We start from the raw sequence: 16,006 nt of genomic DNA, 5'->3' as shown, positions 1-16,006 counted from the left end.
GCATAACTCTTGCTCCACTTATGATGTGGCCCTGTGGATTGGTTTTACTCTAAGGATGAGTTTTAATTTTTTTCTTCCTATCATGGCAGTTCACTGTGCCCAGTCCCAATCTTTATATCACACTAGAATGAACTTTGAGGATAGTCAAAAAGAAGCCACAAATGGGGGAAGGAGGAAGAAGAGGCAGAAAAGAGGGGCCATAAAGCTTACTTTGGCTGGCTGGTAAGGATAGTCATGATCTTGGGGGAGGGATGATGGGGGTTTGGTGCAGACAATATGTGAGATGTGACTATAAAATAAAGGTATCCATTTTGCTGCCTGGCTGGTGAAGCCAATTTCTTTACTGTGTTGCTGTACCGAACTTGTATATGAACCACAGGTCTTTTAATTGTTTTTAGCCCCAGCTGGCAAATTCAATTCCTGCTCTTTAGTAGGTTCAAGCCTCCCTTGGTCACTATGCAGCAAGATGTTACTTCCAAAGCAAAGTTGCATGGCCCTTGAAGTACGGGAGCTCTGGTCATTGGCTATCATTTTGCCCTCTGAAATCCTTATATTTTCTTCTGAATTCACACACTCAGAATTTGGCACAATGTTTGAAACTACAAAGTCCTCCACTTTATGCCTATTCAGAAAGCCTAGGTAAGCAAGACTGATTAATCTAGAAAATGTTCATTCACTCTATGGAAATCTGATTCTCTCATTGCCCAATAACCCTGGGCCACTGTCTCTTCTCTGGACTTTAGATTTCTCCTCTTTAAAAATAAGAAGCTGGATAGACCACTAGTCATGTATCTTTCAGCTCTCTGTTCCAGGCTTTGCAACTGCAAGGTTGAAGATTTGAGAACTTGTGCATGCCAAAGGGGATTAAAAATAATAGCACCTAACACTCAAGCCCTTTACATGTATTAACTTATTTATTCCTCTCAATAACCCTATGAGGTAAGTATTATAATTATAAGCCCTATGTTTTAGATGAGGGAAAAAAGGCAGAGAGAGAGTTTGAGTGACTTGACCTACATTATGCAGTAGTTGCAGAGCTGGGGTATTTTCACCACCGTACAGGGTAATAAGCAGATCTGAGGATTGCTCTTCCTCAACATTTGCATGCTCAGAAGGTTAGAGAGAGAGTGTGAGCATCACAGTTAATCTGCCAATCATTAGCATTTACAGACAACCAAGACAAGACATCAACATTTACAGACAACCGAGACAAGACAAAATGATCAGTTTGGGATCTCTTTGCCACCTACTGACCTGTCAGTGTATTGAGGCAGTTTTTGGGTTGGGAAATACTCACATGATATTGTATGAGGGAATACAAGAGGCTGGATAGAGAGTGACTCTTAAGACTGGTTTGGAGAACTAAGCTGATGCCAAGGGTCTTCAAAACAGTGACTCTGAGGTCCTGATTGCCCTATTCTGATCTCTGGCATGGGCCTCCTTGGAAGTAAGTGCCTTTCACCTAACAGGGTGAGATCTCTGCAGAGGAAAGGACAACATGCATGCTCATTTTAAAAATAGGTCCGTTAAGAACCCCAAACCAAACAAGACTCCCTACCAGAAGAGTTGCTTGCCAGTCCATTACAGAAAGGCAGCAGTGAGAACCTGTAATTCCATCTTGATTCTAAGCTCATTGTGCTAAAGCCCACAGTCCTGAACGGGGCCTCTTCTCAATGTTTATTTACCATAGAAGAGTTTCATAAAAACATTGTTGAGTGTCATTTAGTTCTGTGCCCTTCAGGGTTTTTCCATCATTAATCCTCTTGGAGCAGGGTGGGGCTGAGCTGGGAACGACACCGTATAACTTTGGTTGCAGCTGTCCTTATGCAACCCCGCATATCCACAGGTTAACACCACCTTTTGGGGGAAACCAACACAACAGTGCCATTTGATGCAGCTTTAAGCTGCTATGTACTGGTCACTGATATGTACTACTGGCAATTTGGAAAGAATTCTATATATTCACACTTTCTTTGATCCCATCAACCAAACAGCTATGTAGCATACACACTACTGTACTGAACGAAATGCCTTTCTTTCCCCTGAGCTAAAAGAACACCATAAGAAGCTGTAGATTCTTTGCTGCTATGCCATTGACTTACCTTCTATATCATGTAACTCAGGAGAGCTATGAATCATCCTTCCTAAATTTTCAGCTTAACAAAACATGTTACTTTTGATACAATCTCTTCTTCATCTAGATTTATTTGTTCTGAACCCTGATTCATTCTTAGGGCATTACTTCTTACTGAACACCACACTCCCTCAGTGTTTGTTTAATGATAATTTTTCTTTCAAGCTCTTCCTGGGTGTCTGTTTGCCTTTTTTCAAGGCTTCGAATTCGTGGGAATACCTGAGTCACTTGTGATTAGATTTCCTGCATTCACCAATCACAGGCAGGCTGTATATTTTCTTATTTTTCTCTCCTCTATTCCATGGGATCACTGAATGGTGTTCAAATTCTGATTTCTTTAGGAGTGGAGCTCAGAGATAGTCTCTTACCACCTCACACCCCTCCATACACACTTCTTACCCATTCGTTTTAATTTCCAAGTAATGCCACAGATTTCATTCAAACACTAGGTCAGGAATTACCATTTGTTGGGCACTTTACTGGGTGTTGGGTATACTGAGCTGAAAAAACATGATCTGTTCTCAGGAAGTGTGCAATATAATGAATGAGATAAGAAAGGTCATATTAAAGCAGAAAGTGCTCTAAGGAAAGGTAAGCAAGGCATTTATAGGTGTGCCAAGGAGTGCTTGACCCACAGTGGAAGATCCCAAGAAGAGGTTATGCTTGGGCTGAACTTTAAAAGACTAGTTAGTAGTCATTCAGTGACATTTGGGGCATCTACCTGTCCCCAAACAATGGATGGGTTGATGTGGATGCAGCAAAAGGCATAATTAAAGGAGAGGCTGAAAAGAGAGCTATGGCCATATCATGAAGGGCTTTGCCCCTTGGACTGAAAAATTTGAAATTTATCTTAAAATAGAGAAGAGCCTCTGGAGAGACAGCAGAATTAAATATTGAATTGAAAAGGCAAAATCTCTGCTAAGTTCCTAAAAGTTAGTAAGATTCTGTGTCCCCATTTGCTTCATCTGACGTTACTTCTTGGCCCCAGCGACAGTGGATCAGCACAGGGAGAGCATGGGGAGACCTGTTCAGGCTTAGCGCCAACTCCCAGAGCCAGTCTACCCCTCCAGGAGACTTACTGCAATGACCTTCTTCAAGCTCTCAGAGACAGCTGTGCTTGTTCTGTACTCTGGTCTGCAGAAGGCTCAAGAATAGTGATCATCCTGGAAGTCTTCCTGGAACAAGATCTCTTTGCACAGCCATGAAATGAGGGATCCAGATGACGAATGCGGAGCAGTGTAAATGGCACTCGTAAGTGGGAAGATCGTGTGTGCAAAGAGGCAGAGACACACTTCAGCAGGCCTCATGCATGATATGTCAAATACAGGGAGGTCGGGGAAGAGGTGGGAGACATGGTACAAGGGATCCGAAGACCCACTGGTTCCCTTTGTTCCATGAAAATGTTGCTGCTCAGAATTTACACATTTCCAAGTTGGAGAAGCTAAGGTATAAAGAAAGAGTAAATTGTCTAAGCACAAATGTGAGGCAGTGACAGATTAATGAAACAAATCACATGCTTCTGTTTCCAATCTCTTCCCCATGCCTAAGAGCAGCCTGTCATACCAAGTTAGACATTTTCTCTTTGAAATCATGCATTCACACAGCTTAAGGAAGCTTTCAAATGGAAATGTCATTACTCAAAAAACACCCTCAAGTAATACTCTAATTATCTCCTATTGTCACTTATATTTATGGCATAACTCACGTGCACTAATATGTACTTAAGTCTTATCATAGGACTTGGAAACTGTTCAAGAAAACAATTGGATTCCTAATGATCCCTGAAAAATTTTTTCAGAGAAAAAAATCTTTTCCTCTAGACATTGGCCTTTTTATTTTTCCGTGAGAAATTTGGGTCAAATTACTTAATAAATAATAAAAGAACTTTATGAGTGCATGGCACTTTAGGTTTATCTGATTTCATGGCACACTGGCCTCCTTGCTCTGTAACAACCCATAATCTTTTCCCTCACAGATATGTTTTATGATTAATTTTTCAGGCACTTAGAAGAAAAGCTTAACACTTTCACTCAAGCTAAGTTGCCTTGATTTTCATTAGTGACTCCACTGTCCAGTCTGTGTTACAGGGACTACAAAAGCAATTTCCAATTTATTGGCTGTCACATTTCCCTCAATTGTCTAGCAAAGAAAAGAAAAAGGTTTTGTGCTGTTACTGTCCTGAACACACCCTTATGCACTAGTATGTAACCACTGGTCCTCTCCATTTGGGTCACATTTCCTATTTTACAGTTATAATGACACAGGCTCTGGATAATGTACAATGAATACAGGTTTAATGTAATAGCTATATTCCTGTGAACATGTACATAAATGAGGATTTTGTAAGCACCATTTAAAACTATCTGAAGGGTATTTTCTAAGTAACTTTCTGTGAGTCTTTCATAAAGCAAAAGCGCTTTAGAAAAAATAACATCCTTATTTCATATGTCCTAAGTTCAAGTTTTCGTGTATTAATTTTAAAAAAATTATGTAGGCCCAGCACTCATTCATGACAAAGACCCTCTATAAGTTAGGTATAGAGGGAAAGTATCTCAACATAATTAAAGCCATATATGACAAACCCACTGCCAATATCATCCTGAATGGGGAAAAGCTGAAAGCTTTTCCTTTAAGAACAGGCACCAGACAAGGATGCCCACTCTCACCACTCCTATTCAACATAGTGTTGGAAGTACTAGCCAGAGCAATCAGAGAAGAGAAGGAAATAAAGGGCATCCAGATTGGAAAAGATGAACTCAAACTGTCCCTGTTTGCAGATGACATGATCCTATATATCGAACAGCCTAAAACCTCTACAAAAAAACTGTTGGAATTGATAAATGATTTCAGCACAGTAGCAGGATACAAAATCAACACACAAAAATCAGTAGCATTTCTTTTCTCCAATAGTGAACATGCAGAAGGAGAAATCAAGAAAGCCTGCCCATTTACAATAGCCACCAAAAAAATAAAATACTTAGGAATTGAGTTAACCAAGGAGGTGAAAAATCTCTATAATGAGAACTACAAACCACTGCTGAGAGAAATTAGAGAGGATACAAGAAGATGGAAAGATATTCCATGCTCTTGGATTGGAAGAATCAACATAGTGAAAATGTCCATACTACCCAAAGTGATATACAAATTCAATGCAATCCCCATCAAAATTCCAAAGACATTTTTCTCAGAAATGGAAAAAACTATTCAGACATTTATATGGAACAATAAAAGACCACGAATTGCCAAAGCAATGCTGAGCAAAAAAAATAAAGCTGGAGGCATAACACTACCTGACTTTAAGCTATACTACAAAGCTATAATAACCAAAACAGTATGGTACTGGCATAAAAACAGACACACTGACCAATGGAATAGAATAGAGAATCCAGAAATCAACCCACACACTTACTGCCATCTGATCTTCGACAAAGGCACCAAGCCTATTCACTGGGGAAGGGACTGCCTCTTCAGCAAGTGGTGCTGGGATAACTGGATATCCATATGCAGGAGAATGAAACTAGATCCATACCTCTCGCCGTATACTAAAATCAACTCAAAATGGATTAAGGATTTAAATATACACCCTGAGACAATAAAACTTCTTAAAGAAAACATAGGGGAAACACTTCAGGAAATAGGACTGGGCACAGACTTCATGAATACGACCCCAAAAGCACGGGCAACCAAAGGAAAAATAAACAAATGGGATTATATCAAACTAAAAAGCTTCTGCACAGCAAAAGAAACAATTAAAAGAGTTAAAAGACAACCAACAGAGTGAGAGAAAATATTTGCAAAATATACATCTGACAAAGGATTAATATCCAGAATATATAAGGAACTCAAACAACTTTACAAGAAGAAAACAAGCAACCCAATTAAAAAATGGGCAAAAGAGCTAAGTAGGCATTTCTCTAAGGAAGATATCCAAATGGCCAACAGACATATGAAAAAATGCTCAACATCACTCAGCATCCGGGAAATGCAAATCAAAACCACATTGAGATACCATCTAACCCCAGTTAGGATGGCTAAAATCCAAAAGACTATGAACGATAAATGCTGGCGAGGCTGCGGAGAAAAAGGAACTCTCATACATTGTTGGTGGGACTGCAAAATGGTGCAGCCTCTATGGAAAATGGTATGGAGGTTCCTTAAACAATTGCAAATAGATCTACCATACGACCCAGCCATCCCACTGTTGGGAATATACCCAGAGGAATGGAAATCATCAAGTCGAAGGTATACCTGTTCCCCAATGTTCATCGCAGCACTCTTTACAATAGCCAAGAGTTGGAACCAGCCCAAATGCCCATCATCAGATGAGTGGATACGGAAAATGTGGTACATCTACACGATGGAATACTACTCAGCTATAAAAACGAATGAAATACTGCCATTTGCAACAACATGGATGGACCTCGAGAGAATTATATTAAGTGAAACAAGTCAGGCACAGAAAGAGAAATACCACATGTTCTCACTTATTGGTGGGAGCTAAAAATTAATATATAAATTCACACACAGGGCCGAGCCTGTGGCGCACTTGGTAGAGTGCTGCGCTGGGAGCGCGGCGCCGCTCCTGCCGCGGGTTCGGATCCTGTATAGGACTGATCGGTGGTCACGAAAAAAAATAAATAAAAAAAATAAAAAAAAATAAATTCACACACACACATACACACATACACACACAAACGGGGGGGGGGGGGAAGAAGATATAACAACCACAATTATTTGAAGTTGATACAACAAACAAACAGAAAGGACATGTTTGGGGGGGAGGGGGGAGGGAGAAGGGAGGGAGGTTTTGGTGATGGGGAGCATTAATCAGCTACAATGTATATCGACAAAATAAAATTAAAAAAAAAAAAAAAAATTATGTAGGCCACTATTCTTTTTTATTTGTTGAGCAAACTCCAAACCAACACAAGAACCAACCACACTTTGCCCTTAAGCTAAATAATGACATTTGAAAATGTTGGCTACTGAGACAGAAAAGTTCCCCCATGAGTCAGTAGCCCTCCCCAACAAAAGATTTCATGGTTCCAACTAACTAGCCCACAGCTTTTCATATTCAGTTCTGCTTTCTCAGTTGTCTCTAAAAGTCTGATTTCTGGTTAGGAACTGAAAAATTGGGTTGATTTTCACTTCCGCAGGATACTAGCGGTGCTAACCAAGATACCCCATGTTAACAATGGTAGGAAGAATGGCTGAATCCCAGAATGTGGAATATGTGAACTGTTTCCCACCCCAACCCCCCATTCCACCCTCTATCCCATGAGACCCCAAAGGGGTACAACATAAAAGCAGAGAACAAGTCATGGCAAGGAAAGAGGTATCATTAGGGGGCTCCTCCTCCCGCAAACCCTGATGTAGTGGGTCAGGTAAGCTGGCCTGGACTATAAACTCTCCATTTGCCAAGGAACAGTTCCTAAATCTACTTGCACATGACAAGCACCTGGGGAGGTTTGTGTTACGTTTTGAATTGTAGTTCAAATTCATGTCAGACTTATCTACAAGGGTGGGGCCCTGGATTCCATATTTTAAAAAGTCTGGCATATTGGCCTATGTTCCCCCCACTCCCGCCCCCACCACCACCGGCATTAGGGAACCACTGATCTAAGCTGGAAGGCCTAAAACTAGTGGTGTGCTGAAGCTGGCTCATACCAGCTTGTGAGAGTCAACAGTTAAATTTTCAGGAATTTTGCAAGCTGGTTGTTAAACACAGCTATTACTAAAAGTTAAATTCTATAAGTTTATGAATAAATAAATTATATCAAAACCAAAGACAATAAATACCCAAAGCTCATGACTTCTTGATCATTTATTATTGTCTGCATTCTTGAGGTATTTATGTCTATTGTATCCATAATGGTGGAAATGGTAGTTAATGGTGCATGGCTACGCATCTCTTCCCAGCTCTACACTTGGTGACATCACACCGGAAGCCCAAAATCAGAGTATTTATACCACAGAAATTAGCAAATGTGACAAATCAGGGCTTGATTTATTGTTGATTGTCTCTAGACTTAAAAAAATGGTGGAGAAAATGTAAACAATGCAGACTAAACTTAAAAACATGTCATGCGTACAGCTGGCACAATAGCACAACAACTGAGGAAATTTTCTTCCAATATTCAAAAATTGTCTGACTCAGTAAAGAAAGTACTCACTTTATTGACAAACAAGTGAAATTCCAACATATGTCTTTGTTGTTTCAACTTTCATCTTACTCTTTCGCTGGAAATATCAACCAACAATAAAATCAGGAATCATATTATTCATCCACTGCAACCACAATTTGGCTACAGATACAAGAACTCTATAAAATCAGGAAGAGCATTCTGTGAGAATCAATCAGCTATAAAAAATTTACAATAAAGAGTGTTGTATGTTCTATTATTATTTGTTAGTTGTATATTTTATTATTTGTATATCAGTAGAATTTATTTATACTTATTATTTATTTATAGACTTTTGATTATATATGCACATACACTTCTTCCCCAGAGAGCTGGTTGTTGAATATTTACCAGCACACCACTGCCTAAGTCAAGAACAAAAACAGGTTGAACGGCCTCCTTGGCTTCTGTTCTATAGGTCCACACCCTTATCCCAACCCATTAGCTTCCCATTCCACTGTTAAGAAAAATATGAAGAATTGTACAATTAAATCAAAAGGAATAGATATTTTCCTTAAGACCCAAAGCAGATAATTTAATCTGCCTAATCCAGCCCTAAGAAGGCAGCCTCTCAAGTAGGGACAACTTTAGGCTGATCTGACCACACCTGCCATGTAGAAGAAATAAGCAAATCCTAGCAGATGGCGATCTTGGCATCAGCGGCTAGTAAATACCCTCCCTTTTGATGACTGCACATCAGCTGACTCTCTGGGGACCAAGGAGAGGGGACGAGAGGAGTAAAAGCAGGGAACAAAAGGAGCTTTGAATCTTCTTGTCAAATTTGATACATGTTTAAGGTATACAGCAAAAGATCAGTGAGCATTCCCACCTTCCACCCAATGGACTACATGTGAACATCACAGCTTCTTACACAGTCACTTAAAAGTCACCACTGCTTGTGATTTGAAAATGTCTTTGTAAGGATGAAATAAAACACAATTACCAGACAGAGAAGTATAGAAATTTTAAAAATCCTGTTATTTGATGGTCTTGTTGTTTGTTAAATTTAGACCAATGCCAATAACCAATACTAAACACTAAGGAGTTTCCTTTAATGCAGGGGGAAAAAAAAAAAAAAAGTGCAGTGAAAGTTTTCTTTTTCTAAAAAATGGCCAGTCCTGTCTCTAATCAAATTAGATAACTGTTACATACTGACAATGATATACAAAAATTTCATGTTCTATATTTTCCGCTAAACACACTTTTTTCCATTTTGTTATTCTTATTCCCCCCACATTCTCCTTAATGATTTTTCTCTTAAAAAAAAAAAAAAAAGTAAAATTCCACCAAATATCTGTTGTTATTAACTGAGTATCATGAGATAGTAAGCCTTTGCTAAAGAGTCATCTCCCAATTAAAGAAAGTGCGATTTTTCATTTATAAAAAAACACAACTGCTGCAGGTAAGGACAAAAAAAGAGTCTTCAGGAAGTTGCTTTTGAATGTCTTATTTACGGTATTGCAAAAAGTAAATATACAAAAAGACTTCTCTGGTGTCCAAGTAAGAGATAAGTCAAAGCTACCACCATAAAATGTTCACTTATCGACCCACCATAAAAGGGAAACTGGCCTCAGAACATCTTACAAAAAAACATGTTTTGGGCTAGTATTGATAAATGATAGTGCTTTTCCTTAATCAGTAGTCTTGAATGCTAGACGCGGAAGTGCTCCAGCAAGGTTTCCCCAGCTCCTTAGAAAAGGAATGTTTGGTGAAGGTCAGACTGACACATTGAGGAGGTTAGGAAGGGGGGAAGAGGAGAAACCCAATCAGCCTGGAATCCTACGAGGTGAGAGCCCTGTGTTAATATTTTACAAATAATAATTGTGCTGGTGACAGTAAAGGATGAGGGGTGAAGAAGCAATATACTTTAAACTTGCAAAACACTCTGGGGAAAATCAAAAGGTATTTCTACTTACTGGGCTCAGATATCTGCATAGAAAGAACATGCACTTTCAACCACAAAGACATTTATAACATTTTGCTCTTTAAAATTTTATTAGGCAGTTCCTTTTCTGTAACTTATTGTCTCAGAGTAAAACTAAAGAACTCTTTAGTCATCGTCCAATAACTCGTCCTCTAAATAAGAACATGGAGGTGGTGTTTTCCTGTTTGACCCTTAATTATTAATTTACACTAGCTACCACCCCTTCATGAATCAGAAGGTTAAAAGAATACATCATTCATTAATATTAAAGTCTAGAGGAAACCAAATACCAGATTACTGAGGCTTTAGCCACAGATTTATATCTATATGTGCAATTCCTGGAGGAGATGCTACCGATAAGTTCAACAAGCTGTTTTCACTATATCAAGAGGGGCATATCCCCAACTCATAAAAGACTTTAATATGCTGGTCTGAACTCCAGAACTTCCTAGCAAATTGATATTTTTAAAAGAGTAATCTCTTATTAGGCTCTGGGGCCAGACTGCCTGCCCTGAATCTATCATTGCCACCTGCTAGCTGTGCAATCTTAGACAAACTACTTAATGTTTCTTCTGTGAAATATTGATAATACTAATACCTATTTTACCAGGCTGTGGTGAGGACTTAATAAGTTAATAATACATAGAAAGCATTCAGAACTATGCCTGGAGCAAAGTAAGTTAGCTATTAGTATCGCATTACTATATTTTCATGGTCAGCATATGTATACTTTGAAGAAAAGGTCTATATCCTTAACAAGAACTAAGTAATTAGGTAACTAGAAAAATTATATTGAAATATCTACCTAGAAAACAAAAGTCCCATAATTTCCCATGTAATACTTTTGTTCTTTATTAAGCTATATTTATTTTACCAGTTTTCCCATTTTTAAGACTTTTTATGAAGCTATTCCTCTCGATATTTTCCAAAGTTGTGATGACTCATTTGGGAAACAAGAAAACAAATATAAAAAACCTTGTATCCCATTGAATATTAAGTTTCCATTTTGCCCAATTCATAGGCTCATATACCCTTAGCTTATAGGAACAATGACTTCAAGCATTTTCTAAGATAGGAATAAACTTGAAAATTTTAAAAGAAGGGTTAGAGTTTGCTCTCAGGAACTGGGACATCTATAAAACTTAGTATCCATTCTCATTCTTACAAAGTTGTACCAAACCATTAAAAGTATCAAGAGACTACTTGGAATGAAACATAATATTCTGATGAGTATTTAATTAACAGGCTGAGACAAAATACATTCTTATTATCAATAATTAATTGATGATTATCAAAATGAAACACCCACAAATAACATAATGTTTGTAGTAAGTAATGAAATGTAGTTAACTGTGGGAGCTGTGTAACTCATGAGAACTACATGGTGAATAAAGATGTTCTCCACATCTCAAATATTCATCTTGAACTAATACATTTAAAGAACACATTAACTTGATATTTAGCATTAAAGATATTGAATGCTAATAATAAAACTTGACTTTCACTCACTCCTATAGCTTTGCTCAGTGAGCTAAATTCTCTGAAAATAAATTTGAGAGGCTCTCTTGAGAACAAAACAAGGGGCACGAAGATACCTAAAGATGCATCTGTACACAGCATACCTCAAAAAAAAAAAAGTAAGAGCTGGAGAAGAGGTAGGAGAGAGTGGAGGAATTGGAATCCATTTCTGTTAGGCAAAGAATGAGGATTTAATCCTAAATTACTTTTTTTTAGGCCTGATGATCTGGAAAAGAGCATTTTCTTTGTGAGTAGTAGGGTGTAAAGCTTTCTCTGCCCAAGTAACTCCCCATGTGAGTAGGTTTCATCCCAGCTTGAAGTGTCCAAGCTTTGCTGGGAATTAAAGTTATTGTAGTGATGTATACAGTTATTAAGTCAAGGTCTTTGAACATGAAATGGTGAGCTTGTGCATTTGGGTGCTAAATATTTGGTTGCTAAGTATTTGGTTGCTGAAGTTAGAGAAACTCAGAGAAAAAAGGGAGATGGTTTTAACCAGTAATGTAAAAACCTGGTTCAAATGTCACCTCCTCTATGAAGTTTTCCTCTCAACTACTTACTACTTGATTATAAAACTTGTTGAATTGCATTTGGGCATGTAAATATCACTTATCAACAGTTTAAGGTGATTGAGGGTATGCACAGTAGATGTTCACAATTGTTGAATGAATAATGTATTTCAAAATTTTACTTTTGTTTCCATTTTAATGTCCCATCCATAAACCAGGTAATTTATTTGAAATAAAGTGACAATATTTTCAAAATAATACCTCTAGTCTAGAGAGATTTTTACCCACAAAGCAGGTCTAATATAATTGCTATACCTTTCTAAGCTGTCTTATCATTTGATTTTATTCCAAATTATGAGTTGATTACACTTTACTTCCCAGCATCTCTGGTTGGGTTCTTGTGCCAGTTATTTATTCCCTCTCAGCTTCAAATTTACCCTTCAACGCCTGCTCTAAAATAATGAATGTGATTCTTTTAAGTATTTCTCCTTTACAGCAAGCATGGCTTTTTCTCACTAAAGTTGCCTGAGGGACAATCTAGCACGGCTGGTTAGCAGGTGTAGGACGTCCAGTGGTACTTTGGCCCTGCCGTGTACCCAGAATGGCAGCCCTAGATTGGCCTGATGACCACCTTCCTGTCATCTTCCCAACACAAACACCTCATGCTGCAGGTTACCCACCAGCAGCAGTACCCTGCACCCTCAGTGTGCCATCCCGCCCCTGCTCTGGATTACTTCCTATTTGCTTGGTGGCTATGGACATATCTGACCTGGGCAAACGAATGAACTTCCCCACCATTAACTACTGGACCCTGATTGATATGGTTATCAATATAGCAACCTAGAGTCTCTGAAATAAAAATGAAGGTAACTACTTTTGGTTCTGAAATTGAACCTGACTTAAAGCTATTTATTAAAGGTAAAATGTTCTATATCGTATTTTTATCCCTAGAGGCGCTGAGCTCCTAACATGTTTAAGCTTCTATTTTTCTAAGCCTTTCACTCAGAGGTACAAGTCATTAACACTTAACTTTAGCATTTCAGGTTAACAGTAGCTGTCCATAATGAAAACAAAAAAATCCCTCAGTACTTTGGCGCTCTTTTACCGGAAAAGCACAAAGAGAACCACCAGAGAAAACACAAATTTAAGAGTGGTATGTAGTAAACACATTAGCGTTGTTACTGAAGAACAGGAACTTCAGTTATTGTAGGTGGAAAATTCTACCTCCTCATACAGAACTATCTCAGCTGCAATATCACAACTTAAAGGGCTGCATATTGCAATGCAGTGAGCTTGAGCTTTGGCATTGCACAGGCCTAGGTTCAAATACCAGCTGTAGCTCTTCTGAGCTTTGGCCAACTCCCGTAATCACTAAGTTTGTAGGGAGTAGGTAATCATCATTGCAGAGTAGAATATACTCCCACATAGAATTGAGGAAATTAAAAAAGATAAGCAACCACTACAGTGGTTAATTTTTTCTGTAAGAACATGGACGCACAGAAATAAGGTTTCTGCCAAGAGCACTGTAATTTATAGATAATGCTGAAACTAAACTTAAAATACTCTTGTAGTAAGTATTCAAACTTGGGAAACAAAGTATGTACTAAGGATCAGTAGTTCAGTTTATTAAGTACCATCCTATAATTGCCTGATACAAAACATTCCTTATCAAACAACTAATGAAGAGTCACTGATGGAAGTGTAGAATAAGTGTAATTTATGTGATTAAAAATTTAATCTTTCATTTAAATAATATTTCATGCCTTATAAAGTGCTATGAGCAATGCTATTCATTTGATCACAACACCTTTATTTTTTAAAGTGATAGGAGTAATAAGGAATTTCTAAACTAAGAAATTTCAAGAAATACATTTTAGGTGTGAAAAAAGACAAATCATTACTAATAAATGATTTTGCTAATAATTTCTAAACTTTTAATAAAAACCCAAATTTCTCTTAACTGTACTTATCACATATAGTAGAAGTTAAATTAAGAGGTTTAAAAATATTTACTTTCCCAGGAAGAAAAAGACTTTTTGGACTTGTTGCAAAAAATAAGCGATAAAATGTAAAAATAAATTTTATATGATAAAAGAAACAAAAGACTGCTACTAACAGGCTGATAACCATTTTTCAAAATACACTTGTGTATAATTTCAATCAAGAAGTGTCTTCAGTATTACAAGTCTAGGCAAACCACATCTTCCCTCCAACTCCTCCTGCTTCCATCTTCTTAAACTAATGTAGACATATTTTAAAAAACATAAAGCTATTTCAAATAATTCTATTTGAAGACTATTGCTTTCTCTATAAAAAGCTTAAATGTCTTCTGAAATGCACCATTTGCTGTGTGTAACTTACCAGAATCTTACTCCTTTTGATAATTGGTGAATGTGAGCCTATGAGCCACGGCGGGTTATGCTTTGGAGGGGAATTTCTATCGCTGCTGCTGCAGTGTCTGACTAAACACACCCACACCATACATTCATAGTATACCACACACAGCATGCTAACGTCAAATATTCCTCATTGTCTCCCTTCTTGAAAGACAATGACCTGCTGCAGATCCTAATCAAGTCATGCTTTCATTTTAGTAAAACCTTCCAGCCGATTGCCACCCTGTTTTGACTTACCTTGCATATTATAGCCAGACTAATCTTAATTCTGCACTGTCACTTGCTTCTTCAAAAAACAACAAAAGTTTCCCATTAATAACATCATATTTAAATTAATAGTTAATTCTTCCCGGCAACATACTTGCTTCTTTCATTTCTTCTCTTTCGTGAGACAAAGTCAGCCTCATGCAATGTGTAATGAGGGCAAACTATCCCTGAAAACTAAGATTTAAATGCCATTTAAATTTTTCTCCCACTCTCTCAACACAATATACTCACAGCACCACCTATCTATCTTTCAATGAAAGGTTAGAAAACTAGGTTTACTTTTAGCATAATGCCCATATGATTGGTCTATATGATTTAGTGTGAAATTAAGTTCAGAGTGCAAAAAAAGAAAGAAAAAATCTAAAATTAGGAGTTCCATTTAACACTATATAAAATATCTGTAAGAGTATATGAGAGAAATGTTCATGGAAAGATTTGTATTATCTTTTAATTCCATTTTTCCATGAACTTTTTGAAGTACCCATGGGTGAATTTTTTGGTAATGTTTCAAACGAGAGAGTCTGGCCAGCAGGATACCAATGATTTTAATCTATCACAGAATAGTGAACAAACCGTGTCTGTAAATGTCAACTAGAAATTGCAATCAGGGAGAACAGAGCCAGTCTGATTTATAGCTTCTAATATTCATTGATATTTTCAAGCCCAAGTGTTAATGGAATGTATGTTGCCTTTTCCTTGGAAGTATTCCCAATATTTTAGTCATTTTCCCTGTTTAAATGAGAAAAAAAGATGACCGGGTACAAAATTTGTTTCATATCCTCTCAGTGTGATACTCATCTACTACAAACAAATTAATAGTGCGATGTGGGAGGAACCTGCTGATGCAGCACAGTTCAAACTAAGTATATGACATTCCTCTCCCAAATCAGTGTTATCCTTTGACCTCACACCGCAACAGAATTCTTTTTAGAAATGCCAATTTCCTTACATAAACTGGTCAGTAAAGAAATGATAGAGAAAATATTTTTAGTTAGAATGAACAAACATTTGTATCAAAAGCTGAGATGTCAAACCATGAGAAGCAATTGTTTATATGAAAAACCGGGTGGTGATACCCA

This window comes from Cynocephalus volans, chromosome 4 (genome assembly GCF_027409185.1).
Source record: "Cynocephalus volans isolate mCynVol1 chromosome 4, mCynVol1.pri, whole genome shotgun sequence".
Classification (NCBI taxonomy): Eukaryota; Metazoa; Chordata; class Mammalia; order Dermoptera; family Cynocephalidae; genus Cynocephalus; species Cynocephalus volans.
The sequence above is the reverse complement of the archived record's forward strand: the minus strand, read 5'-3'. Positions refer to the sequence as shown.